Genomic DNA, 7,190 nt, shown 5'->3' with positions numbered 1-7,190 from the left:
GACAAAAGAATGCTGGTTGAGTTAAATGTCCAGAAGAGGAGGCAAAGGACTGGCTACAGGCAGAGTCTATAAGAGACTACTGACTCTCTACTAGGAGCAAAACACAGATGGGGAAGGACAGCCAGACGGAGTCCCTGAATCAAAGCTGAGAATCACCTTCCCCCTGGAGTTCTCTCACAGATCAGAGCTGCATCTTGGTTCTGAGTACACAAGTGGGGTTTCTCCTTATTTTGTATCAGCCTAATCTGAGAAAACTCATACCTTTTCCTTGCTTCTAGCTGAGACAAGGCTGGAGTGCCAAAGGTTTTATTAAGATCAGAGGAGAAAACAAAAGGGAAATTAACAGATGGCCATAAATTCAGGCAATCTGACTTGCCAGGTGAAATAAGAGATTGAGTTCCTTAGGCCTTTCTAAGTATAGGAGGCTGGAGTCTTTGGATATATATTTCAAAGAAGACCCTGATCTGAAACTACAGTAGGTTCAACTGACCATCATAGGCCTCAACAGGATTACCCCATCCTATTCCATGGAGAATTAAAACCTTCCATTTAAAGAATGGTCAAATTTAATTTTTTTAATGAATTCTGCTGTAACAATTTTAACCTACATTCATTCTTTTGCCCTCTGACTCCTTAATCCACAAATTATGTATATGCTCATTTTGATATTTAATTCTAGATTCTACTAAATGATACTATAATTGTTTGATTAATTTTTCAACAAGAAATGACAATAAGCTTTTTTTTTTTTTTTGACAGGAAGGGAGGATTTATTGGTAGTTATGAGTAAGGAGGGGCAGCGCCAAGACTCTCATGAGTGAAGGGCCCACCATTTGTCCAGGGGGGCACCATTAGGGGTATATTTGGCCCAACAGCCATCTGGCATGAACTACTTTTCTGCCATCATGTTTTCAAATTCATCTGCATTAAACTTGGTAAATCCCCACTTCTTCAAGATGTGAGTCTTCTGGTGTCCAGGGAACTTGAACTTGGCCCTGTAGAGGGCCTCAAGCACATGCTCCTTGTTCTGCAGCTTGGTCCAGATGGACATGATGACTTGGCCAATGTGGACCCTGGCCACTATGCCCTGGGGCTTTCCAAAGGCACCATGCATACCCATCTGAAGCCTAGGCTGGGGACAGTATGCCAGACATGAATGTCCACTGGAAAGAGCTGCCTTCAAGGTCCCTTAGGGCAACCCATACAGATAACAGGCTGCGTACACTACCGAAGAGAAGACGGTTTGCAACCATCGCACACTGGATCCCACGAGGAAAAAAGCACAGTCAGCTTAATTGACGGCAGAGACAACAAGCTCTTTAAATTGCCTGCGCAGTTCTCAGTATATACTAGGCATTTCGTACACAATAAAACTGATTTGTGAGATTTAATTCTCTACAAAATTTTACTTAAAATGATCATTAGCTATATCACATGACTGAGCGTAGCTTGGCAAGAGAATATTCTTCCCATGTGTGTTAAAATTATCTTATACAAAATATGTTCTTGTAGAATATTCTTATACAATGTAAAACGTAAGGTCAGGATTTCTCTCACGTCCTTAGGAGGGCACTTAACTAAGTCAACGACTATATTAGGTTTTGTAGTCATTCTTAGGAAATCTGACTTCATGACTTAAAAGTGGCCGACAATTTTCGGCACCTGTGCCATGAGAACATATGCTTTTGAACAGCCCGGAAGAAGTGTGAAAAGTTTTGGGGAGACTGAGAATCGGAAAGGATGACTTCACTCCTTTACCTCTCACTTGATTGTCTGTCTCTACCTCCAGTTGCTCCCAAGTCTGTAGGAAATCTGGGTCAACCTTTGTGTTCAGTCATTGATTCCATAAGTCATTCATGCTATTTTGTGCCAGGCACTCAGCTGAGACAGACCCATTCACGAAACTGCTGAGAGACCTACCTTCATGTTATTTTATTCTAGCGGTAGAGACATAAATAAACATGTTGTAAACGAAAAGATAAATGCAAACTGTGGTAAGTTCTAGGAAGAAAATACCTGAAATAGACAATAAGATGAGGACCTAGTTAACTAGGGTGATCAGAAATGACTGCCCCGAAATCTGAATGTTAAAAAATAAACAAGCCATGCAATGAGGCTGGCAAGGAATATTCCAGGCAGATATTGGTGCCCTCAAAGCTGGACCTTATCCTTCCATATCTATTTGTACTAGAAGGGAAATCAAGAATTCTTCAGCACACTATCTCTAATGATAGAACTTCAAAGAGTTGGTTGTTCTCTAAAAAGATATTTAAGCACCTTCCCAGCATCACTTAAATGACACCAGAATCCAATTTTGTAGACATTTTCAGTCATATCATATGAATATATACAGAAAAGTAGATGCCTCAGTATATTGACAGTTAATCAGGAAAAAAAAAAAAGGAAGTCTCAATGAACTTTGTATTATAGCCCAAGGCTGTTTGATTACATTTTCAGTGAATAGACCAATTTTTTGTCTAAAATGTCAAATATTTCCTACCCATTCCACAATAGACAGAAATCTTTCTTATACTATTTATTCAACAGTTACAGTGACTAGCTAGCCCCAGGTCCTTCTTAGGGTTCCCCTACTGGGGAATGACCTTAGGCACTCCTGTTCTGTGTCATGGAAGGAGCCCTCCCTTCCATGTCCCAGAGTCAGACACATGATTGAGCCACAAGCAGAAAGACACAAAGGCAGTGGGTTGCTCGGGGGACCAATGATGAATCCTACTCCATATAGCCCTGCCTAAGCAGAGGAAAGCTGGACTTAGCTGAGTTAACCAGAGTTTCCCTCTTGGAAATAAACTGGAAAATAAATAAAGAATCTATAAGTGAGCAGCAAGAGCTAAAGCTGAAAGTAACTGGGCAAGCCAAAGTAATAAAGAGCCTGCAAAGCCAGATGGTATAGGGGGCAGGTGGGAAACGGAAACAGAGAAGATGCTGGTGCCAGAATGCGTCAGTAGGAAGATGGTCATGCACAAGGAGCAAAGACCAGCGGAGCACATGAGTGGGGGGACATTAGTGTGGGCGTCAGTCAGTCCAGCTGCTTAAATCCCTGCAGCAGCCTCAGATTCAGTCCCAGCCTTGGTTAGGGTTAGACCCAGGGTTCCCGTACTTGGATTCCCAGAACATGCCTGCTTCCCTTATTGCCACGTGGGTCCTCACAATAAACACAGCTTGGTCCTCCCTGTTCACTGAGTAGGAATGACTAAGACTGTCCTTCGACACAAAGAATGCCTAACAGAAATATGCCCAATTGCCAACCTTTCCCCTTTGGAAACAATGAGACAATGAAAATGTTACTTATGTAGCTATCATTGCTAAATCTCCAGAGCCTAAAGCAGCGGCTGGCTGGTACCTAGTAAGCACTCAATCAATGTTTGTTTCATAAATGAATTGATGACTGATTAAAAGAAATAAGAAATAACAACAGATATTATTCATTATTTTTTAAAAATGATGTTCCTCTATTCTCAAACCAATGCCTCTATAAAAAAAATGAAGTTTTAGAAAAACACAGAAATATCATTTTATATCACAATTTCTACAATAATGTACCTTCAGAGGCAGAGAAATGTTAAGAAATCAGTTCAATATTTTTAGGTCTAAGCTGAAATACAAATAGTGAAAAATGAGCCTCAGAACAAAGTCTAATCTACTCTGTTCCTATCATTGAATGTACAAAAGTTGTCCCCTGCTTTCTCCAACAGTGAAAGGTGTACTACTCCGGGAAGGAAGGATAGAAGGATGGGAGGGAGGTAGGGAGGGAGGAAGGGGGACAGGAAGAGAAGGTGGGAGGGAGAGTGGGAGGAAGGTCAGGAGGGAAGAAGGAAGGATTAAGGATCATGTATTGTCCTCAACTCCCTTCCCCTTTACCACTTATCTATCTTTTCACCTCCCTCCTCCCCACCTTTGATTACACATAGCAGAGAAATTATACAATTATCTTTTCAGGGAGGCCTGTCACCCCAGAAGTGGAGACATATTCCCTGCCCTTCAGAACCCTACTCCTCTCACACTGCCTCACTCTGTTCCCCATGAGCTCTGACAATTAAGTCAAGGTCGTACACTAACATAAATGAGAAATAAATTGAAAATTTTGAGTTTAGAGTATTTAGACTGGAACAGACACTGGTCTTTCTTCCTTTCTTATTTTGTTTCTTAAATCATTTTTCCTTGCACACATAGGGTAAACTGAGAAGGAAAGCTCACCATCTTCCCATTGAAACAGCCCTGAGTTTAGAAAACACTCCTTCATGGAGTTGATTAAACCAGGGAAGCAAATATTCATAGCTTAGGTTTTTATGCTTATGAGTTCTATTTTTCAAAGAATTTTTGGATTAGTTCAGCTTAAGGGTGGTGTTTGATGGACAGCATTAAATGAAACCCACAGATAAGAAGTAGTCCCTAAGTGATCCTTATGTCAAACTTGAGAAAAGAACGGAGCTTTGAGTCCGTTTCATCTAAGCAATTTCTACTAGAAGTTAACAGTGTAAAAGCAGGTTGGCAAATTAGCATAAAAACAAAAGCATATTGAGATACAAATTGTCATTTTCTTGGCTTCATTCAGCCCTAGATATCAGAGGTCCTCCTAGAGATGTTGAACATGACAATTCATAGCAGGTAATAAACATAAGTTACCCCTTGAGCTCTCTGTGACTTGTTCTAATTGTTTAATTGTAAAATAAAATCCATGCTCTCTAGCTACATCCAAATAAAATATTTTAGCTATCAACTATAGATGAATTTCTTCTGCAGTATTTTATTCAGAAAAGACAAAGTTTTGTGTTAAAAAAAAAAAAAGAACCTCTTGTTTTTGTTCCCTACATGGATGCATAAATCACACAATGTAGCAAAACTATTCTTTAAAGTTGCCAAGGAATAGCAATAAAAAAAAAAAGTCCTCCATATTTATTTTTCCCCCTTTGAGCTTTAAAAAAATGGTCAAACTAATTTTTTTTTTCCAAAACATTGCTCCTGGGCTTAATAGCTCGTACGTAAGTTACATTTCAGCCTTGGAGGGAAATTTGACAACTGAGCTGTACTCAGAAAAACAACGCTATAACGGAGAGCTTAAAGTTGTTAGCTACAACTGTACTGTAGTACACAACAATAACATGAATTATGTGTGCATTTTTTGCAGTCAATTTGGGGAACAAAAAGCATGTCTATATGTGCAAATTATCAGTCTTTACAAAGAGCTCCTTCCTTTGGTTCACCTATATGTGTATACATAATGCCAAAGTAAATACTATGCCATGAGTGTAACTCATTAAACACATACCAAAGGGGGAAAAAGGAGAGTGTAGTGCAAACATTGTGCAGCATTTAATGTTTTCCAAATAATGACCTGCTGCTATTGAGCTGCTTAAATGATGATAAGACAATTTTATATGTAAACATAAAACCAAAATGATAAGAACAATAAAAACAAATCCCCCTTAGAAGGGCTCATACCTGGGGTTAGTACTCATATTTCCCATTGACAACCTAAATTTAGACTTTTGTTTGTTTGTTTGTTTATAGTCTTAGAAGAATTTTCCATGCTGATTCCACAATCTTGCACAAAGTAGATCAGATAGTGCCCCCCTATGGCAGACTGTAATAGCCGAAGAAGGTTAGCTCCAGGTCACTGCCAATCAGTGCCCCAAGGCAGGGAGGCAGTTATAACCCAGGGATGCCATGAATAACAGAAACATCTAGCAGCACTCTCCAAACATCCCTAAACTAATTCCCAAACAATGGAGGACAGTTTTCTCAGTAATTACTTGCCCCCTACAGAAGAGCAGGGCACAGGGGGTTCCAACCTTGCCCTCAGGGCAGATTGTATGGGATCTGTTGTAGCTTCTCCACACAAACTCCCAGACTTTGGGCAAGTTACTTAAACTCTGCTTGATGAAGTCTTTTCATCTGATTGTGGTTGCAACAAGGTTATGATATGATTTATTTCCCTGTATGGCAGGCTAATTAATCATATAAAGATGCTATAATCTTAAAGCAAAAAAAGCAAAATGTAAAACAGATCCCAAACTCACAAATATGTATATATTCTACGTGTTTCTAAATTTGTTTTAAAACATCTTGTTAAAAAATACAAAAAAAAATGCATGCAGTCATATCTGGGTGATGGGAGTCCCAAGCAAGGGAGAGAGATGTCAGGGCTAACAGACTTTTCACGTAGGAAAGAGAAGTGAGCTTCTGGTGGGGGAAGGAAACAATACACACAAAAAGGAGAAGCTGCCAATAGAGAGAAGATGACTTTGGCCAGCTAACTTCCCTGTGCTGGAGGGGTGCCTGGAGGACCAGGAGAAGGAGAGAGGAACCACAATTTGAAAGTGACTGCAGTGTCAGGAGAGAATTGGGTAGATAAAGAACCTCAGGAGTGTCCAAAATTGGGCTCTATCATTTACTGAATTCTATGAATACATCCTCCATTACATCTCCACCTACTCTTGTTTTGTTTTGTTTACTTCCTCCAACGACAATTGTGAAATTATCTATTTTGTATGAAATACAAAATACTGTATTTGGTTTTGTTTCTTTTTTTATGTATTGAAATATAGTCTCAGGTATACAGCAAAGTGATTCAGACTTTTTTTTATTTTTCAAAGTAAAGAGTCTGGCTCCACTTTGTGATGAATAATTACTCAAAGCTTTCAAGCCTCACATCAGCATCTTCTCTTGTCCACATCTAGGGGAACTGATAGGAAGCCCCCGTTTTCCCCTCCTGGGTGCCAGTGGGAAGTTCAGACCATGCAACCCCCGGCTCACTCACAGGAACTCCCTTCCCACAATAAAAATCCAAACTCACTTTTCTTTGCTCTCACAATTCATTTCAGATTTGCCTAGGAGCCTGCTCTGTGTTCCCAGAAAGCTCATTATGTGAGTAATGAATTTTTCAGTCTCTCTGGGTGTCTGTGCGGCCTCTAGACATCTCACCAAGTGTGGGTGGGTGGTCAGTCCTGTCCCTCCACAGGGGAACCGCAAGACAGCAAGTATTTATGTGGAACATGTTTCTAGAAGTAGATTTACGACACCAACAAGCAGTATAATGTCTCATTTTTCCACATCCTTACCAACTAAAAGTGATTTTTTTAATCTTTTGCATTCTGATGAGCCAAAATGGAAAACAAAGATAGAATTTAATTACATTAACCTGTAATTCTCTGTTTAATGAAGAGTTTGAC

General features: G+C 39.8%; 1 non-coding gene across 1 annotated transcript; it reads right to left on the bottom strand.

Moving 5' to 3' along the window:
• Positions 1–1,171: 1,171 nt before the first annotated feature.
• LOC116280126 (small nucleolar RNA SNORA70) lies at positions 1,172–1,305 on the bottom strand. Its single transcript, XR_012071596.1, has one exon. It is a non-coding gene; the product is annotated as a small nucleolar RNA SNORA70 (small nucleolar RNA).
• Positions 1,306–7,190: the final 5,885 nt, after the last annotated feature.

Source organism: Vicugna pacos, chromosome 3 (assembly GCF_048564905.1).
Source record: "Vicugna pacos chromosome 3, VicPac4, whole genome shotgun sequence".
Classification (NCBI taxonomy): domain Eukaryota; kingdom Metazoa; phylum Chordata; class Mammalia; order Artiodactyla; family Camelidae; genus Vicugna; species Vicugna pacos.
The sequence above is the reverse complement of the archived record's forward strand: the minus strand, read 5'-3'. Positions and strand labels throughout refer to the sequence as shown.